Source organism: Spermophilus citellus (assembly GCF_964194105.1).
Source record: "Spermophilus citellus genome assembly, chromosome: 4".
In the NCBI taxonomy this organism is placed as follows: Eukaryota; Metazoa; Chordata; class Mammalia; order Rodentia; family Sciuridae; genus Spermophilus; species Spermophilus citellus.
Window position 1 is genome coordinate 67,732,264 of NC_138185.1, and position 20,731 is coordinate 67,752,994.

General features: G+C 46.9%; 1 long non-coding RNA gene across 1 annotated transcript; it reads left to right on the forward strand.

Annotated features, from left to right (window-relative positions):
- Window positions 1-9,973: 9,973 nt before the first annotated feature.
- On the forward strand, window positions 9,974-20,680 carry LOC308648109. The gene is made up of 3 exons (XR_014021783.1): window positions 9,974-10,456; window positions 10,673-17,701; window positions 17,741-20,680. It is a non-coding gene; the product is annotated as an uncharacterized lncRNA (long non-coding RNA).
- Window positions 20,681-20,731: the final 51 nt, after the last annotated feature.

A 20,731-nucleotide genomic window follows, 5' to 3' on the forward strand; every position in this document is an offset into this window, starting at 1 on the left:
GGCTGTCGAGCGGGGCCTGAGATTGCTATAAGGCTGCTGACCGCCTCCTTTCCTCCGACCAGGACCCCTGTCACCACAGTCCCAGGTCCCCCGCCCCTCCACATCTGGACCGCATCTGCCACTAGGGAGGGGCACAAAGTCTCCGCTCTTCCAGGAAAAAAAAAAAAGCTAGCTCATCTTTTGGAGATAACTTTTGGAGATAATTGAAGGTCACCAGGACATCCTTTAACTGGGGCCCGTCCCTAAGAAGTCACGGTTGCGCGGGGGAGGGGTCGCTGGGGCGGGGAGTGACCGCAGTCTGGAGTACAGGCTTCTTACCCTGATTCTACTTCCAAGCACTGTGCGGTCTCTGACAGGGAATTGCCCGTCTCTGGGTATCTTTTAATTAAGCAGTACCAAATGACATTTGTGTTCATTTTCCATGACTGCTGTAATTGATTAGCACAAACTTTAAGCGACACAGATTTATTACTGACAGTTCTGTAAACCAAAAGTCCAAAATGAGTCTCATTGGACTAAAATCTTGAGTGGTGATGGGTTGTCCTCCTTCTGGAGGCTCTCTGGAAGCAGGAGTTTTCTTTGCCATTTACTCTGCCACTCCATGCCCTGCTTCCATCTTCAAGCCAGGAGTGAATGGTCCAGTCTCTGGCATTGTATCACCCTGACACTGACTATTCTGTCTCTCCCTTGTATTGTTAAGCGCCCATGTGATCACATTGGGTCTACCCAGATAATCCAGGATGATCTTCCTATTTTAAATAAACTGATTAGCAACTTTAATTCCATGTACAGCTCTAATTCCCCTTTGCCATGTAGCACAACATTATCATGGATTCTGGGCTTTGGGATGAGTGCATCTTTGGAGAGATTTGTGCCTAGCAAAATATTCAAGACAATCCCCAGAATCTCAGATTCAGAAGCAATGTAGAGATTGAATCAGCTCTTCCCGTTCCTTGCTGGAACCTATGAGACTTTCAGCCCTGCTGTGCAAGTCAAGATTCATTTCTTTTTGACTGTGTTTATGGTCACACTTGAACTTGCGCTTCCTTGGAAACTGCTGTGGTCCAGGTGCTGCTGAGACACAGCCTTGCTTCCCCTTCCTAATGTGATGCTGTGGGCTTAAAAACCAGGCCAAAGTTAGTGGAATATAGAACTGTGTACAAAGTAAGAGTCAGTGGGCTCTGACTGAAGCCCAAGTATTCTGGGCTTTCTCTCTTTTTCTAGTCCCAGGCCTGCCTACCTACTCCATCATAAGTGGCATAAACTTGCCTGTGCTGACCAGCAAAGAAAAGGTTAAGTCAGGCCTTCCACCCTGGTCTCCACCTGTCTCACCTCAGCACTTCTGGGATACTGGGAGGAATAAACATCCTGCTATGGCAGAAATGCATCCCAACTTTCTGGAGGGCAATTTGGGGATAGGAACAAAGGTCACTTTCAGGAATTTAGCCTAAGTGAGTCTTTATGTACAAGGCTTTTTTTCTGTAGTATTTTTGTAATACTTGAAAATTAGACATAGCTTAAGTGTTCAGCAGTAGGAAACTGACTAAGTAAATTATACTCCTTCTATATGATGAAACACTATGCCACCATTAAACATAGTTCCTGTTTTGGCTGGGGGTGCAGCTCAGCTGTGTCTAACATTCACAAGGCTCTGGATTCAATCTTCAGCACCAAAAAGAAAAAGGAAAAAAAGGAAAAGAAAAAAAAAGTGTGTGTGTGTGTGTGTGTGTGTGTGTGTGCATATTATGTTCTATAATTGGGCACAGTGGTACAAAAATTAAATTATATACATTTGCAATTGAAGTATATTTAAAGTGACCAGCCAGACTTAGTTGGACATACCTGTAATTCCAGCAGTTAAGGAGGCTGAATGAAGAGGATCAAAAAAGTTCAAGACCAGTCACAGCAATTTAGCAAGGCCCTAAGCAATTTAGTGTAACCTTATCTCAAAATATAAAAAGGTGCTGGGGGTGTTGTTCAGTGGTTAAGTGCCTCTGGTTCAATCCCTGGTATTAAAAAAAAAAATAATGGTCAGGCAGATCACAAGTTCAAGGCCACCCTCAGCAATTTAGGGATATCCAGTCTAAAGAAGAAAAGGATTGAGATGTAGCTCAGTGGTAAAGGGTCCCTGGGTTCAATCCCCAATACCCCAAAACCAACAACAAAATGGAACAAAAGTGATCCCGTGTGGTGCCACACACCTACAATTCCAGCAATTCAAGAAGCTAAGAAAGGAGGACAAGCTTGAGGCCAGCCTCAGCAACTTAGTGAGACCCTATTTCAAAATAAAGGATGTATTCTCAAAGCTCAAATGGTAGAGCACTTGCCTAGTGTGCACAAGACCCTGGGTTCAATCCCCTGGACAGAAAATAAATAAAAGCATTCTGTAAGCTACTTAATGAGAAAACCCTGGGAGAATTAAAAAGAACAACTCAGTGGGAAGGGCTTTCTAAATATTTTAGAAAACCTGAAACCTCCAAAGAAAAAAATTTAAATTTCTCATCATGCACTGTGACTAATGATGATACTTCCAGCTACTCAGGAAGCTGAGGCAGGGGGATCAGGAAAATTTAGTGGACTGTCTCACAAATCAAATCAAACAAAATTCTGCATTGCCAAAACTAAAGTCAAAAGACAAACTCTTATTTGGTGAGGGCTGGAAGGAGCTACAGCCCTTAATGTAAGCAAAAGCCTAATTTTTCTAATATGTAGAGAGTTTCCATGGATCATTAAAAAGTGAAGCAATGACTCAAACTGGGGGAAAAAAGGGCAAAGGGTATAGAGAGACGGTTAATAGGGAAATTCAAATGAGCTCACAAAGATGTAAAAAGATGTTTAATAACTTATAATAATGTAAGTGAAAATTATTACTATAAAAGATACTATTTATCATTTATCAGATCAGCAAAGATAAAAACAATTTGATAACATGCTGTTTACAAGGACTCCAGGAAGATAGCCCCTGGCTGGTTGGTGATCGGTGTGTCAACAGATTAGACCTCATTGGAGGCAGTTTGGCAATACTTACCACAAGTCTAAACATGTCTTCCCTTTGATTCAGCACTTTTAGAAACTTATTCTACTGAATACTCACACATAATTGAGATGAGGAATTGCTTTTCACTACAGTATTGTTTGTAGCTGGAAATAACCTAAGTGTCCATCAGTAGAGACAAGATAAATGAATAATTATTGTTTGCCCTTTCGGATATATATATATATCAGAATGCAAAATATATACATTGTCTTGGAACAATCACCAAGACCTGTTAAGTAATAAAAGCTGGATGGAGAGTAGTGCTCAGGCAGATTATCAATTGTACTTTGAAAGGGAAAAAGCATACAGGCACATAATTTGCTTTTGTATATATGTATAAGGACTCAGTGATGCTCGAGAAACTGATACCCAGAGAGCAGGAGGAGAAAGAGATTTCCCAATGTATCCTTTTATTCTTTTTTTTTAAAGAGAGAGTGAAAGAAGAGAGAGAGAGAGAGAGAGAGAGAGAGAGAGAGAGAGAGAGAGAGAATTTTTTTAAAAAATATTTATTATTTTTTAGTTCTCGGCGGACACAACATCTTTGTTGGTATGTGGTGCTGAGGATCGAACCTGGGCCGCACGCATGCCAGGCGAGCGCGCTACCGCTTGAGCCACATCCCCAGCCCCTCCTTTTATTCTTTTGAGAGTTGTGCCGTGTGAATACCCTGTCTAGTCAAAATGTAAATAAAACGTCAGATAAATAAAAAGACCAGAAGATTAACATGTTTTGGAATATAAAAATTTAAGGCTTTTATATTTATATAAGACATAATTTGATGACTAGGGTCTGTTTGACATAGATCAAACAGGGTAGAGAAGTCAGGGATGCTCTGTATGGCATGATTTTAAATAGGAAACAACCAGATATTAAGTATTTGGGAATTTGGTTTAAAAAATTATGATGTTGGGCTGGGGATGTGGCTCAAGCGGTAGCGCGCTCGCCTGGCATGCGTGCGGCCCGGGTTCAATCCTCAGCACCACATACAAAGATGTTGTGCCTGCCAAAAATTAAAAAATAAATATTAAAAAAATTCTCTCTCTCTCTCTTTAAAAAAATTATGATGTTCCATATGAAAAAATACTATGCTATGATTTAAAAAGTAATAGTGTATTTTTTTTTTTTTTGTACCAGGGATTGAACTCAAGGGGAACTTAACCACTGAGCCATATCCCCAGCCCCCCCCCTTTTTTTTTAAAGAGAGAGTGAGAGAGGGAGGGAGAGAGAGAATTTTTAATATTTATTTTTTAGTTCTCGGCGGACACAACATCTTTGTTTGTATGTGGTGCTGAGGATCGAACCCCGGCCGCACGCATGCCAGGCAAGCGCGCTACCGCTTGAGCCACATACCCAGCCCCTCCCCAGCCCTTTTTTATATTTTTTATTTAGAGGCAGAGTTTCACTGAGTTGCTTAGGGCCTTGCTAAGTTGCTGAGGTTGGCTTTGAACTCATGATCCTCCTGCCTCAGTGTCCCTTGCCACTGGGAATTATAGGCATGTAGCACCACACCCAGCATACAGCATGTTTCAGAAGTACTTGAAGAATATATTTTTTGTTTTGCTGTTACTAATCTTGGAGTAGGAAAACCCTTCTAAGTATGATACAAAACCCAGAAGTTGCAAAAGAAAGGCTGATGCATGTGCCTATGTAAAAGCTAAAATCTCTTCACTGCAAAAATTGTCACAAGCAAAATCAAAAGCAATACTTCACACAGCCATATATTGGTAATTGTTTAAACTCAGAGATAGGTGTATTGGAAATTCACTATACTGTTTAAATTATTTTTGAGTGTATTTTCTTTCTTTCTTTCTTTGAATTGAACACAGGGTTACTTTACCACTGAGCTATATCACCAGTTCTTTTTATTTTTTAATTTGAGATAGGATCTTGCTAAGATACTTGAGGATCTTACGAAGCTGCTGGGGCTGACCTTGAACTTGCAATTCTCCTGCCTCAGCCTTCTGGGTCGCTGGGATTACAGGTGTGAGCTACCATGCCCAGCTGAGTATATTTTCAAATATCTGCAATAACAGGTAAAGAACAAGTTACATTCTGTATATACAAACGTCGACTTCAGTATGGCAGAAGACAAATATTACTTTGGATAATAATATTTGTACCTGGGCTGGAGGTGTAGCTTTGTGGTAGAATACTTGTAGAGTATATGTGATGAGGCCCTGGGTTTGATAATACTGATAATGTTCAAACAACATGATTAAAACTGAACAAAGGATTAGATCCAAAAATTCACAGAAGAAGAAATAAGAAAGACCAACTGACACAGAAAAAGATGTTGGTCCTTAATCATATTCAGCAAATACAATTTCAAAACAACAAGATTTTGCCCACCATCCTGACAAAAGTTTAGACACATCCAGATTTGGCCAGGTTTGAGGAACATTTCCCTGTACCTCAGGGGAACTTAGCTTGAGAAAGTAAAATGGCAAGACCTATTTAATGCATATGCCCTTGGACCCAGTGACCCTATTTTGAAGAATTTGTCCTAAACCCAGGAAGAAGGAAGCCAATACTTACAGACTGTATAGGAGGAGGTTTATTGCAGCATTCTTTGTTACAAAAGATAAAAAGACCCAATTGTCCAGAGAATGCCCCTAAGCTATTGGTAGCCCACAGGGAAACTACAGCAATTAGAGAATGAGCAATGCTGTATAGATCAACCTAGAATGATATCCATAGTATATTTTTTAAGTTTAAAAGGCAAGTTCTACAACAACACCAAAAAAAAAAAAAAAAAAGCATGTTCTGACATCATACATTTCCTATTACCCCATTCTTATAAGAAAGGGCTCCCTCTGGGGCTTGCGGTTACTGGTACAAAATGGAAACATGACACACTGTGAACCTGCTTTGTGGGTTTGGTGTAGGGGTTGGGTTAGGTGAAGGAGAGAGGGGAGAGACTACCAGCTGTTTCCTTATACACCTGTGTATTCTTTGAATTGTTAGAACAATTATGCTATTTTGTAGCAAACAGGTACACCACCCAAACCATTAAAATACTACTTAGAGGGTTGTGGCTGTAGCTCAGTGGCAGAGTGCTTGCCTAGCATGTGGGAGGCACTGGGTTCCATCCTCAGCACCACATAAAAATAAATAAAATAAAGGTATTGTGTCCAACTAAAAAATAAAATATTAAAAAAATAAACAAAGGCATTCTGTCTGTTTACAACTACAAAAATAAAAATAAATACTATTTAGGAAAAGCAGGGCTGGGTGTGTAACTCAGTGGTGGAGCGTGTACTCAGCATGCATGAGGTCCTGGGTCCCATCCCCAGCACCAAAGTGAAAGGAAGGAAGGAAGGAAGGAAAGACTGACAGACAAGGTATTGGGGAAGGGGAGAATGAGTGGGTGATGGGGCTGGAAATGATACCTGCTCATTCTACATGGGGCCCCTCAGTGCCACTTGATCTTGGCCACAGTGCCCTGAGCCAAGCGAGGTGAAACCTGCGGGGCTGCCGGGGGTGCCAGATATCAGTGTGTGACAGGGACCAGCTTTGAGAGGTACTCATGAAGAAGTTTCCCCATAGTCCCCTGTCCCAGGCTGGAGCCCCTTAGTGGACACAGGGACCTCCTCCCCTATGAGTTAAGAAATAACATGGTGGGTGCAGGAGAGGGGTCTCCCCTCCTAGGCACCCCCAGCCTTAGGACACTAAATCCTCACTTTCTCCCCCATCTCTGTCCCTTGCCTACACATACCTCCCTCTCCCCAGGGTCAGGAGTTCCTCTCCTAGAACTGAGCACTTGCCTCATGCTAATGATTCAACTCAAGGCTGCCACTGCCGCTGCTGCCCAGGACCAGAGACAGTGAGGAAGAAGAGGGTTAATTAAAGCCGCTTGGTGGTGGTCAGTCAATCCCTGAGCATTTAGGAAGCCCTAACTGCGGCGGGCTCTGTGCTGGGCTCTGTGGATGCAGGTGGTAGCTATCCTCGGGACCCAGATCTACCTGGCCACAAGAGTAGGAATAATAAATCAGAAAGCTCGGGGACTCTGTCTGTTCTGTGTCCCCCAGACTTGACACACATCAGATCAATGAACCGAGTGCCACACAATGGTCATGACAGCAGAAGAGGTCCCTCACTGTACCTAGTTGAGTCTTGAAGAACGAGTTGCATTGACCAGATGAACAGGGAGGAACAGCTCCATCTTGACCTGCTACAGCCATCTTGGTCCTAACTGCCATCTTGCCTACCAGTTGACCCTGACATGCATCCCAAACCTCATGGGATAAACAAAGGTGTTAAGATAGTTGGCAGAGTGTGTTTGCAAGACTCGGACACTGATGTTGGACATGTTGGTTTTTGAGAAAACCCAGGAATGTTCCAGTTGGCCACAGCCCACCTTTTTCTATCTTAGCACATAAACCCCTTCCTTGTGCCCTAGGGTAAAGGTACCTTTCTGTCTTCCTATTGCCCAAGATACACTTCTGTTCATAAGCTCCTAATAAATTGCACTCTGTAATCCTGGATTTGTCCACGTCTTACTTCAATGTTTCTGCATCTTCTGCCTTCAGTGGCCAGCTCTCATGCACCAGCTTTTTCTGAAACAGTGTCTGGAGCAAAGGGACCAACATGTGCAAAGGCCGGGGGGTCAGCTGTTTGGTAGGCAACGAGGCTGAGATGGTCAGGGGCTAGATGTTGGAGCCTTGAATGCTGGTCTAGGAAATACAGGCTCTATCCCTGGAGAACACTGGTAGATTTTGAAAAAAGGACCCTCATGAGTCAGATTTGTCTTTTAGAGAGAGCCCCTGGGGAGAGTTTGGGACCAGCTTATTAGGGAACCAGATAGAAGGCAGGCATGGGTCAGGAAGGGGCTCTCCAGAGGGAAAAGCCTCAGCAGCCAGGCCAGGCCATGGAAGGGGGATTTAGCAAGGTACAGTTTGGGGATATTTAGGAGACAAGAAGCCCAGTGACCAGGAACCAGGGGAGAAGCAGAGAGGTCCCTAGGGTTACTTCTGGGCTAGGAGGGGAAGGCTGGAGAGTCAGTGTTTCCTGAGCTAAGTTTTTTTTTTTTTTAATTATCTTTCATTGTTGTTTTCAAGAACTTGGTTTGGATTTTATTACAAAATTGATTAAAAACACATTTTTTCAAAAAAAAAAAAAAAAAAGGACAAAGAGCATCTCTTAAAGGACACACTCTCTAAGAGGCAGGAAGTGGGAACGGGGTTGCTGTCCTGAGCTGGGGAGGGGATAGAATGGACCCAGAGCCCAGTGGGAGGGACAGTCCCTGAGGCTGGCACGACAGGATAGGAAGGACAGGAAGGCAGAGCTGAGCCCTGGAGCCCTAGTGGGCTCCCTTCCTACAGAACGCTCAGGACCCCACCACTGCACTGGGCACAGGCTCCCACAGACTGTGGCTCTCCCAGGGCTCCAGTGGCAGGTCAAGGAGCCCCCAGGATGCTTAGTAGGAGGCCAGTTTTGCAGGAACACAATTGTGGCTGTGTGTGTGTGTGTATGTCTCACTGGGGATTGAACCAGGGGTGCTCTGCCACTGAGCCACATCTCTAGCCCTTTTATTTATTTTTTATTTTGAGACAAGATCTCACTAAGTTGCTCAAGCTGGCCTCAAACTTGTGCTCCTCCTGCCTTAGCCTCCAGAGTCGCTGAGAATTATGGGAGTGCTTCACCACGCCCAGCACAGATGTGGCTCAGGACACTTAGAAGCTGGGCAATGTGTCTTGGGTTGTTACTTACATTCCTGGAGCTCCCTCAGGCTTCAGCTTCCTCCTCTGTGAAATGGAACAAAGCTTCACTGAATTGTTTTGAGAATCAAATGAAATAGATTGTGTAGTGTTTATAAGAAGCACTCATCTCAAGGGAAGAGTCTGTCTTTGACCAGCCTGGCATGGCTCACACCTCCAAGGCATCTGTCCCCTCTGGGGAGGGGGCTGGGCAGCAGGCTCCAGCTGGGGCCAGGGTCAAACCTCTATGGCGGTGTACCTGCAATGACCTTCCAGGGTTAAGGTGTTGGCTTTAGATGGAAGGTTCCTCAGAGAGTTATAGGAGGACCAGTGCTTGACAGTGACTGCCAAACTGGAGTAAAAACTGTGGGGAAGAGTCTGCAGCAGCTATTTCTCACTGTCTTGTACCTCCCACACTGAGGCCAAATGGCAGGCCCACTAGGCTGTCTAGGCTTGGAGATCATCCATCACAGAGAAAATTAAGCCTACAGAGATCAAGTGACTAGCCTGAGGTCACTGGGGGAGGGCCAGGAGGCTGACCTCACAACCACAATGATAATTCTAATAACTCACATTCACCAGACCCTTATGACACTCTGGCACATGCTATACCTTGCATGCACGATCGTGATCTTTCCTGGCACTGCCGCAGGGTCAGGGCAGCAAAGCCTCTTGGGTGTTGGGGAGGAAAACAAGGAAGGACTGACCATGCACACTCGCCTCCTGGCCCAAGTATGGTTTAACACTGTGCACTGTGCACTCGAAATTCTTCATATTTTTTGAACAAGGGGCCTCATATTTTCATTTACACTGGGCCCTGCAAATTACGTAGCTAGCCTTAAGATGAAGAGCATCTCCCCAGGCGTTTAATGTGCACTTGAGCAATACTAAAGGCAAACAGAGGAAGGTCAAGTTTCCCAGAAGGGAAGACCCAGAGTTCTTGCATGACGGCAGGAGTCCTGCCCCAAATGACCCAGTGAGCAGAACAGAACCCAGCCTCTTCCTGGGACAAGACTGTCCCAGGAGGACTGGAACTGGCCTAGTACCCTTCAAACACACCTGTCCCTGGGCTTGACGGCCTCACTCCCCATAAATCCACAGTGCTGGAAGGTTCCATACATGCCTCTTCCTGCAGCCCTCAGCCCCTTTCAGGGACCTGCCATCTCCTGCAACTTCCCCAGCTCTGCTGCTGCCCCTCCCCAAGGTCCCACCCAGCCCTTTTCCTCTGTCCCCTCTGAATCTTTCCTTCTACCCACCCTGGCACTCCCTGAATGCACCCACCTGGGCCTGTCAGTGCCCTTCTCCCTTCCTGCCCTAGCTACCCAGGGCTGCTGGAGGAAGCTCTGTAATATACTTATTTTCATCCCTGTATTTTTGGTTTCCTGGGCCTTTAGGAACAAATGACCACAAACTGAAGGGGTTTAGAACAACAGGAATTTAGCCTCCCACTGTCCTGGAGGCCAGAAATCTGGAATCCAACTGTCTGCAGGGCTGTACTCTCTCCTGGGGATCAAGGGAAGATCCTTGGGTAAGTCTATCTTCCAATTCCTGGTGGCTCCAGCATTCCTTGGCCCCAGTCTCTGCCTCTGTGGTCACCAGGGCTTCTCTGTATCTACTGTAAGGACACTTGCCATTGCATTTAGGACTCACCCAGATAATCCAAAATGACCTTATCTCCAGATCCTTGATTCTACCAGCACTTTCACCAAGTTAAATTAAGATCAGGTGGGTTATGAACTCCCATTTTTACCCCGTATACAGATTGCTGTGTCACATCAGTTACATTTCCATTGATTTACAAATTGCCTTTCTAGTGACTGATGAATCAATCTGTGAAATATGGTATGTTAAGAACTATGTAATGTTATGAACAACCAACAATAAAATAATAAAAAAAAAAAAAGACCACTTCACAGGGAAAAAAAAAAAAATTAAGATCAGGAAGCAGACGTATCTTTTGATGGGCACCATTCAGCTCACTATCCCCAGGAAAGTGTTATGGCCTTCCTCAGCCCCCCTCAGTCTTTGCCCATTTCCACTGTGGCTCTCCCATCCCCCTACCCCACTGCAGCCTCCCAGGAGAGAAAACTACCAGGCATCCTTCCTTGGTTACCCAGGAGACTTGCGCTCCCCTCCATGCTTCCTCCTCTACTTCTGGCAGTCTGAGACCTTTTCTAGAACTCCCTCCTCAGCCCACAGACCTCTCCACTCCCCTGAGCCTCCTGGGGCCTCATTCTCTGGACTCCCCTGGAACATCTGCTTTGCTGGCCACTCCTCTGAATTCTTTCCCCCACCAGCTCCCTTGACCCCACTGTTCTTGCTCACTGTCATCTCTCTGTCATGCCCATCAGAGCACCCCTTTCAATCTTGCCTGGGTGGAGTCCCCTCTCTTCCCATCAGGGATGTCCCAACCCCTCCCAAGGGCTCGATGCCCCTGGAGACACCATCCCCCTTCTTCATTTATGACCCAGTATATCCTGCCCCACCCCACGCCACCCCTGGAACTAGCTTTCTGAGACAGAGGAACACCCCAGACGTTCTGCAAGTACATGTCCAAACAAACCTTGTCATGTTCCTGCCCTTAAGCTGACTGCCATCAATCCTCATCCTTGGCCAGTGAAGCCACCAGCTGCCAGGTCTTTCATTCCCTGTTCTCTGTTCAATCAACCCCTGACCTGCTCAATTCAGCATCAGCCACCCCATGCCCTAAACCCTACCTTAGGGGAGGCCTTGGCACTTGGCACTCCCTTACTGGCCCTTTTGACCTCCATGGTGGCCCCTCTCCTCATCACTACCTCTGCCCACTGCCCTTGGGTGGACCTTTTAGAGATATCTCTGTCTCTTCCTCCCTTAGTTATTTATAATCCTTCAGAGCAGAACCATTGCCAGGGTCAAACTCCAGGCAATGAATGTGTCTGCTTCATCTCCCACCTTTGGTGCATCTGTCACTTTCTGGACCATAAGTGGTTCCCTGACAGGGGGCTGATGGGCAGGCACCACACACTGCATCTAGTCCCTCCCTGGGGTGGGAACAGAGAACTTGCTCAGCGAAGAGTCTGGCACATGCCTGCTGCCAGGCTAGATGGCTGTGGCGGTACTTAGAGTGTTCCCGTACCAAATTCCCTCAGGCTTCTGTGTTCCAGGAATTTCTCCTCTTCACAGTGTTCAGGTGACTGTGGAGACTAGCAGATGACCCTAGGTAAATAACATCTCTATGTCTCAGTCTCCTCATCTGCAGACAGCAATAGTGCTTTGCTTCATAGAGTGGAGCAACTGCACAAAGAACTCATCAGGCATAGCGCTCCCCCAGTGTGCACCAGCCATTCATCATCAGGGTTACAGGCAGCCCTGGACAACCAGGCCACTGGCTCTCCCTGTCCTTCCTCTCAGCTCCAGACTTGAACTTCCTGTTCCCCTATCCTGCCACCACCCTGGCAGGTGGCTCAAGATGTAATGGCAAAAATGTTTAACAGGCAGGGCGTGTTGTGAGGGGTTCATTCTCTTAGCATTTGCCCATTGCCATGGAGTAAGTAAACCCACCCACCCACACTGTCCTATTTCAAGCTACTGCAGGAAGTGGAGTTGAAGAGGGCTGCCAATAGCACACCATTGTGTGGAATCCCCACTGGACAGAGGTAACAGGCTGATAATCTCAAGGGCCTCAGTAAGTGTCAAATGTGGCACGATAATTATAAGGTGATGTCTTTTGAATGTTAATTTGCCATTCTTGGGGTGGGGGTGCTGGGTTGAACCCAGGACCTCCAACATGCTGAGCTACTCCCCAGCTCCACCTTTACTTTTTTTGGTTCTGTGGATTGAACCCAAGGGTACTCAACTACTGAGCTACATCCCCAACCTTTTTTGTTTTGTTTTGTTTTGAGACAGCATTTCACTAAATGGCTTAGGGTCCCACTAAATTGCTGAGGCTTACCTCAAACTTTTGACAATGGCTATGTTTAATAACTGGTGAAATTCCTGATTTTTTTTTCAGTACTGAGGACTGAACCTGGGGTCTTGTACCACTGAGCCACAACCCCAGCTCTTTTTATTTTTAATTTTGAAACAGGGTCTTGCTAAATTGCCAAGGACAGTCTAGAACTTGTAATCCTTCTGCCTGAGCCTCCTGCATAGCTGGGATTACAGGTGTGTGCCATCTCACCCAACAAATTCCTGAAATTTTAACTGTGTCCCCCCCCCCCAGCAGGTAGAAACTGGGCCTAGCACCCAACTGTGCCATGCTATACCCTCTTTCTGGGAGATCACCTCAAAAGTTTCCTTATGCCCCTTTGTAATCTTTCTTTCCTGACCCTCCCTTCCCCACTCCATCCCCAGGCAGTCACTGATCTCCTCTCTGTTATTAGAGATTAGTTTGTATTTTTCATAAATGGAATCACACAGTGTATACTTTTTTGTGTCTGGCTGCTTTCACTCATTGAGTTGTTTTGAAACTAACAGAGGAAATCCATTCCTTGCACAGTGCACTCCAAATCCACAAGCTGCTGTATCAGTCAGTGGAAGCTATGTTGTGCAGCAGTAACAGAGTCCTTAGAGTCTTAGTATCTTATAGCAGGATTATTTCTTGCTTACACTACCTATCTGTCATAGGTTGGCCACAGGTCCAGCCAAGATACAGGTTAAAGGAACCGTCCTTATTTGGAGCACTGCCCAGCTCCAGGCAGAGATGACGTGAACCCTGCCGCATCATTCTATGACTCCTAAGGTGTCTTTTAGAAGCTGCACACCTCATGCTCACATGTCACTGACCAAAGCAAGTGGGCTGAGCCTGATGTCAAAGGTATGGGGCGTGCACCCCTCCCCCAGAGGGGCAATAACAGTTCTGGGCAGTGATAACATCTACCCCAGCTGCCTTGCTATTATCGTTGTTATTACTCATACCTTCTATGAGGTAGAAATCATGCAAGGGGCTTCCACGCTGTCCCAGCCTATTGTCCCAGGCGCTATCACCCCAAGCTGGGCTGGCTCCTCCCCAGGGGCAGAGTCCTCCACCAGCACCTTGTGATATGAGTGGTTAATGTGTTAGACATTTAGGGATTAGCTAAAGCCACTGGGCCCAAGACTGTCACTCTTGACCATGGCACACTCTGCATACCTACTCCCTGACAGTCCTTCCCCTTCCCTTTCCACTGAGCCCACCACGCCCATTCCATGGTCCCACACTCTCCTAACTGAGCCTCTTTGAGCATGCTGCCCCCAGTATTCTCCACAGACTTGGCTTCTGGCCTCTCTAATCTCAAGTAGCCCCCCCCACCGCCTGACCCCACCTTCCACAGGCCTGCCCATGGCTGTGGTGACCTCTATGTTTCAGTCCCTTCTTACTCTGCTCTCCAACTCAGGGCATCCCTCACCCTGCTCCCCCTAGTGACCTACTCAGTGCAAGGGCCCATTATCCAAGCAGCCACCAAGGTCTCTCCTGCCTCTTCCTCTGCACCTCCCTCCATGCCCAGTGACGGTCAAGGTCCTGCCAAACTCATTTCTCTCCATCCCCATGTCTCACCCTGACCTGCTCTAGGTCATCATCAAGGGTCTACAAATTGGGTTCTGAGAACTTTTTTTTGGTGGGGGGGGGCAGTACCAGGGGTTGAATTCAGGGGCACTCAACCACTGAGCCACATCCTTAGTCCTATTTTGTATTGATTAGAGACAGGGTCTCACTGAGTTGCTCAGCACCTCACCATTGCTGAGGCTGGCTTTGAACTCGCAATCTTCCTGCCTCACCTCCTGAGGCACTGGGATTTTAGGCGTGTGCCACGGCGCCCAGCTCTGAGAATTTTTTCTTTCTCTTTTCTCTGTTCTTTACACTGAAACCAGATACCAAAATGAAAACATAATCATTCCCTCAACCCCCCAAAATGCAGACAGACCTTTCCAGGGCCCACTGCTGCCCTCGGGGTAAGCTCCAAATCCCTCACCTCCCCCAGCCTCAAATTCCCCACTCTTGCTCTCGGCTCCTTGGGGACCCTTAGTCTGTGCTGTGGTTGACTGTGTCTCCCAAAGTCTGTGAGATGGAAACTTAAAACTCTCGGTGCAACCGTGTTGGAAGCAGGATCTTTAATAGGTGAAATGGTCACAAGAACTTTACCTCCTGGATAGATAAAATCTTATCAAGATGGGTTTGTTTTAAGAGTCAGTGTGCCTTTCCATCTTCCTCCGTGGATTTATGCAGGGTGAAGGACTTCCCTGCCTCCAGGATGGTGAGAAATAAATTTGTATTCTTTGTAAGTTATAGTCTGTGGCAGTCCCTTACAGCAGCACAGACACGACAGTCTGCTGCGCTGTCCTCTGGCACCCCAACATCACACCACAGCCTGTTGGACTGGTGAATCTCCTCCATGGTCCAGAGATATACTTTCTCCAGAAGGTCTTTCCTCATTTCCCTGGGAAAAGTAAAGAGTAAGGATCCCACACACAAGCTCAGAGCCACCTGTACTCAGGGCATCCATTCTTTCTGCTGTGAGAGTTTGAGAATGGAGAACACATTGGTCTCTTCCAGCCTCGTGAGAATGGTGGAGGGGGAGTGGTTGGGGGAGAGAACAAACATGACAAAGAAAACAGTGATAAGAATATCAATGACAAAAAAAAAAATTTTAAGGGGGGGGGTGCTGGGGATTGAACCCAGGGTTTCTCTACCACTCAGTTATCCTCCCAGCCCTATTATTATTTTTCTCTTGAAGTTGCCCAGGCTGGCTTGGAACTTGTGATCCTCCTGCCTCAGTCTCTCCAGTTGCTGGGATTACAGGCATGCGCCACCCGCCCAGCATGACAACCTAATGCTTATCCAGCTCATACCATTATCCTGGCTGCTTTTCATGCACTATTTTTTTCATAAACCTGCATGTTATTTGCTTTAATGAAGTATAGCATGCCTAGAGAAAAATACAAATGCTAAGTGGAGAACTCAATAATGCTTCACAAAATGAACACACAAGGGAAACCACCATGCAGATGAAGAAAGTGAGCCCTCAGCACCCCAGGAATCCTGCTTGCATCCCCTTCTGTCTTTATCCTTCTAAGGGGGCACCACTATCCTTGCAGCTAATGCCACAGAATCATTTTGCTTGTCTTTGAGTTTCAAATAAATGAAATCCTACAATCCCCTTTCTTGTGCACCTGCTTCTTATGCTCAAGGTTGTTGATTTATCCAAGTTGCTGTGTGTAGCCCTGGTGTGTTCTTTTTCTGGCCTGTGAGGTATTCCATTGTTGGTGGCACTTCGGTAGTTTATAGGTTTTGGTGAGTATGCATAGTGCTGTTGACTCTTTATCCACATCTTTTGGTGGACAAAAGATCTGGACACATGCACTCCTTTGGTCTCACTGAGTCACAGGGTCAGCAAGTGTTAATTCCAATAGGTTCCACCAGACAACTTCTTAGGTTTTCTACCAGCTGTGCATGAGAGTTCTGGATCAACACTTAATTCTCACAACCACTCTCTGCATGCAGTGTCAAGGAAAGCTGTCCTGTTTCTTTCCCATTGTGTAATCCTGGGGCTGAGCCTCCCTCTCCTTTGTCACCAAAAAGTTTTGTCCATGACCCGAGCTTCACCAGAGGTATCTGCTAGGAGTTTGCCTCTTGGCAGGTTTGTGGCCCTGAAGTCTAGTGTAGGCAGTGCCAATAGAGTGTTCCAGAAGATTTTTTACTTGTGACCTGGCTAGTTTTGTTATAGGCTTTCTACCTTCCCTCTGAGTTTATGAGAACTTCCCTTTAATGTCATTTCTGGGTTGGGTCAATGGTTTGCAACTCATACAAGGATGCTATTTTGTTCCCATGTGGAAACAGAAGCACAGAGAGTTTGGGTCTGTTGTTCAAGGTCACACAGCTGAAAGCAGCAGAGCTAGGATTCAAACTAAATTTGTATCTCATTCAGAACCTTGTGTCTATAAAGTGATTTCTCATAATTTTCCCTAAAAATTAGAAATACATAACTAAATGACTTGCTCCTGGTCACACAGTGAATCAAGAAGCCAGGCCTACGCTGGGGATAGAGCTTATTGGTAGAGAGCTTGCCTAGCATGTGCAAGGCCCCAAGTTCCATCCCTAGTACCTAAAAACAAGAAGATAAGTCAGGCCCTGTGACTCCCCACCCTACAGAAGATCTTGCCCTGGAGGGTGATTGTGGAGCCTCAAGATGCCTGAGAGAGTACTAGGGGTTGCATTTTTTCATGTATTTGTTGAACAATTCCTTATTTACTGACAACATGGGTCAGATACTATATTAGGGACCAGCAACACAGTAGGAAAAAAAAAAAAGGAAAAACCAGAGCTGGTTTTGCCTACAATGTCAGGCAATAGGGCCTCGAAGGATGAAGTGAGGCGCTGGACAGAGAGTGCCTAGGAAAGAGTGACATGTTAGTCAGATTTTTGTCACTGTAACCTAAATACCTGACAAAAACACTTAGAAGAGGAAAAGTTTATTTTGGCTCATCATTCCAGAGCTTGTCCCATGTGTAGCTCTGGGCCCAAGGTGAGGCAGAACATCAAAGCAGAAGGGCCTCCAGGAAGAGCACGGCTCTACTCATGGTGGCCCAGGAAGCAGAGAGAAGAAAGGGGGAAGTGGCTAAAGAAATCACACCCTTCCAGAGCGCGCCCCCAGTGACCCACCTTCTCCAACCACACCCCACCTGCCTACGGTTACTACCCAGGCGGTCCATTTAACATAGGCTGGACTGACGGACGAGGTTCCAGCTCTCACGAACCACTCACTTCACCTCTGAACACTGTTTCATCAGTGCAGTAGCTTTGGGGGACACCTCATATCCAAATAGTAACAGGTGGCATTTTAGCCAGGCAGGACTGTAAAGTCCTCTGAAATGACACTTGGGCAGGCACTAAACAAAGGGAGGAGCGAGGGGGAGCTGAAGACAGGCAGAGAGCAAGGGCCAAGACCCTGCAGTGGGCGTGAGCCTGGCACATTTAAGGAACTGCATGAGATGAGGCTGGAGGGAGGCAGTGAGGCAGAGCTTGGTATGACGTGAGGACATAATGGCAGTGAGGCAGCCATGCGAGGCCGTGAATTCTGTTTTGAGGTTGGCAGGAAGCCTGCAGAAATCTCTAGATGCTGCCAGGTCATAGGTGGTTGATCAATGTGTTAGAAGGTTCGTGCTGGCTGTTAGGCAATGAGACAGGGGATAGGAGTCTGAGGTGAAGGCAGAGAAATAGCAGAGGGCTGTGGGGTATCTGGGCAGGGCATGGGCGGCAGGACACTGACACTGAACAGCATTTGTGGCTGGTGGCGAGTTCTCAGGGACAGAGAACTTTGGCTTAGGGTTATGAAGGGATGAGAAGATAGGGGCTGGGATGCCTGGACCCCAATGAGGGACAAAGCTGGGGCTGTGGGCCAGAGCAACAGTGCCACCTGTGAGGACACGTGGAAGCCAGGGGAGCTGTGTGGTCTGAAAACAGGACCTGGCCTGGAGCCAAGGGAGTCCAGAGCAGCTCTACAGGGCTGGGCTGGGCTGGGAGTGAGGTGAGTGACATGTCAAGAACAGGTTGTAGAGGCTGGGGTTGTGGCTCAGTGGTAGAGCACTTGCCTAGCAAGCATGAGGCACTGGGTTCAATCCTCTGCACCACATAAAAAAAAATAAATTAAATGTCTACCTGTGCCAGGCTCAGGTAGTGATGCCAGGCAACGTCACAAGAACCTGTCTGTTTGGCACAGAGTTTGGACGGGATTTCCTTCCAACCCTGTAATGTCATCGTGCACTTTAAACAGCTGCTGAGCTGGGTGGCAGTTTCTTGGGCCAAGGCAGATGCAACCAGTGCAAAGAGGCAGCAGACAAGCTGGGAAGCCCAGGACGGGTTCTTAGCAAAGAACTCCTGTCCCCAAAGGGCTGAGTCCAACACGGAGGTTGGGGGGTCTAGCTAATTGAGGAGTCAGCTACACTTCCCGTTATGCAAAGCAAATTCCAGAAAAGCTGGTTTAGCAGTTGGCAGTTCAAATTCAACCTTGCTTCAGTGAAGAAGACTCGTGGCCCCTGAGACCTGAAGCCAGCTGCAGAGCCTCTTGGAGGGTTGGAAGGGTGTCAGGCACCTGGAGCCCTGCACCTGAGAGGTTGGGAAACACCTTCACATGGGCACTGCTCAGGACAAAGGGTGACCTTTGACAGTACCTTGGCTTGGAACCCCACTGAGACCAAGTCAGTGGCCACTGTTCCTGTCCTCCCTCTGAAGCACCCTTCCTTGAAGCCCCTTGGTTATTACTACCCTTTTGTCCCCTCCTGCTTCTGCCAGGACTTGAGCACCAGATATGGCATCTCTCTTCCTGGACCACTAACTTCTCACACATTCCTCTACCTCAACTTCCATTCCCTCTGCAAAAACCCCAATGAAGGCGCAGCCTGTTTGTGGAGCTCTTTGTGGTCCTGCATCATGATCTGTGAATCCTCATAACAACCCTGAAGCAGGGATTACTGCTCCCCCCAACACCCCACCTTTTTGTACCAGGGATTAAACCCAGGGGTGCTTAACCACTGAGCCACATCCCCAGCCCTTCTTATTTTTTATTTAGAGACAGGGTCTTGCTAAGTTGCTTAGGGCCTTGCTAAGTTGCTGAAACTGGCTTTGAACTCATGATCCTCCTGCCTCAGACCCCCAAGCTGCTGGGATTACAAGCGCATGCCACTGTGCCTGGCGGTTGCCCCCTTTTGATGGATGAGGAAACTGACCTTTGGAAGGTTCTGGCTGCATTACACAGATAGATGGTGACCCTTGCAGCCACCTTATCGTTTTGACCTTGTCACACCACTAGCTACAGCCGCTTCTTCAATGTTCTCCATTTTTGCTGGCTCACTTACGGGGGCTTGGCTGAGCAGCTACAAGCCCAGGAGATCACCTCTTCTTAGTCCCTCTTCCCACTGAGAGTCCTCCCTTGACTAGAAGTCACTTCAATGACTAGACATTTCTTTCTTCCCCTGCTCATGGGCTGTCCCCAGCCCTCTCATCCCTTGTAACATCACTCACCCTCATGAGGGGATGAACACTCTTCCTCTCCTGTTCATTAAATTGTTTGTGGACATCTGCCCCCAGACGACTGCAATCTAACATCCAAACCCCTGAACACTAACACTCCACCTCCACCATATCCTTCTCTGAGGCACCATTTCTGCCACTCCTCCATCTGCCAACATCAACCAATGTCACTCTTCTCCCTCTCTCACACTCTTCTCCCTCCCTCACCCTTCACAGCCATCACCTGCCCCCCTCCACTTCCTGCTTCCAATGCCATCACCCTGGTTCTCCTTTCCAGTGTGCACAGGGCCCTGGAGAGCATCAGCTGAGAGATTGTAAGAATTAATTACCATCTGCCTCAACCATTCACTCATTCAACACTTATTTATTGAGCAGCTAGGACAAAAAAGACAAACTTTGCCCTACCCCCCAAACTTAATCCCAGAAAAAAATAACTTAAAACCAAACATGTCAGAGCGCCCTGGAAAAGGTAAGGCTGAGTAGTGACAGGTAGTGTTTAACTTGGGGTGCTGTTTTACACTGGGTTATCTGTAAGGTCCCTCCTCCCCAAAGAGGCTGGCATGACTGTGATGGGCTAAGGTCAACCAACAGGGCCAGATGGAATATAACTTCCAAGAAGGTATGCCCTCAGTTTTGGTTAATAAAGATCCAGGGACTTTGTTTCTTTGTACTTGGAAATACTTGCTGCTTCCAGAGATGGGGCTAAGTGGTAGAGTAACAGTGTTGATCAGTCTTTTTGCTGACCAATCTTTTCTTAAAATTTGAACTGTATGTCATTTCCCCTTACAAAGGGAAAAACTGAAATCAGAAAGAATTAATCATTTCCATGCAACTACCTCCCTTGAGGGGTCCATTTTCTCATCTGCCACTTCTGTGGGAACACTGCCCAAACAGAGCCTTTAGCCTGAACCTTAAGAACTGCTATTCAAGTATCTGTGAGCACCGGCCATGTGCTGGTGTTCAAGTGTGGGTAGACCAGAGGCCTACAGCCACTACAGTGAGATGGCTTCCCTCAG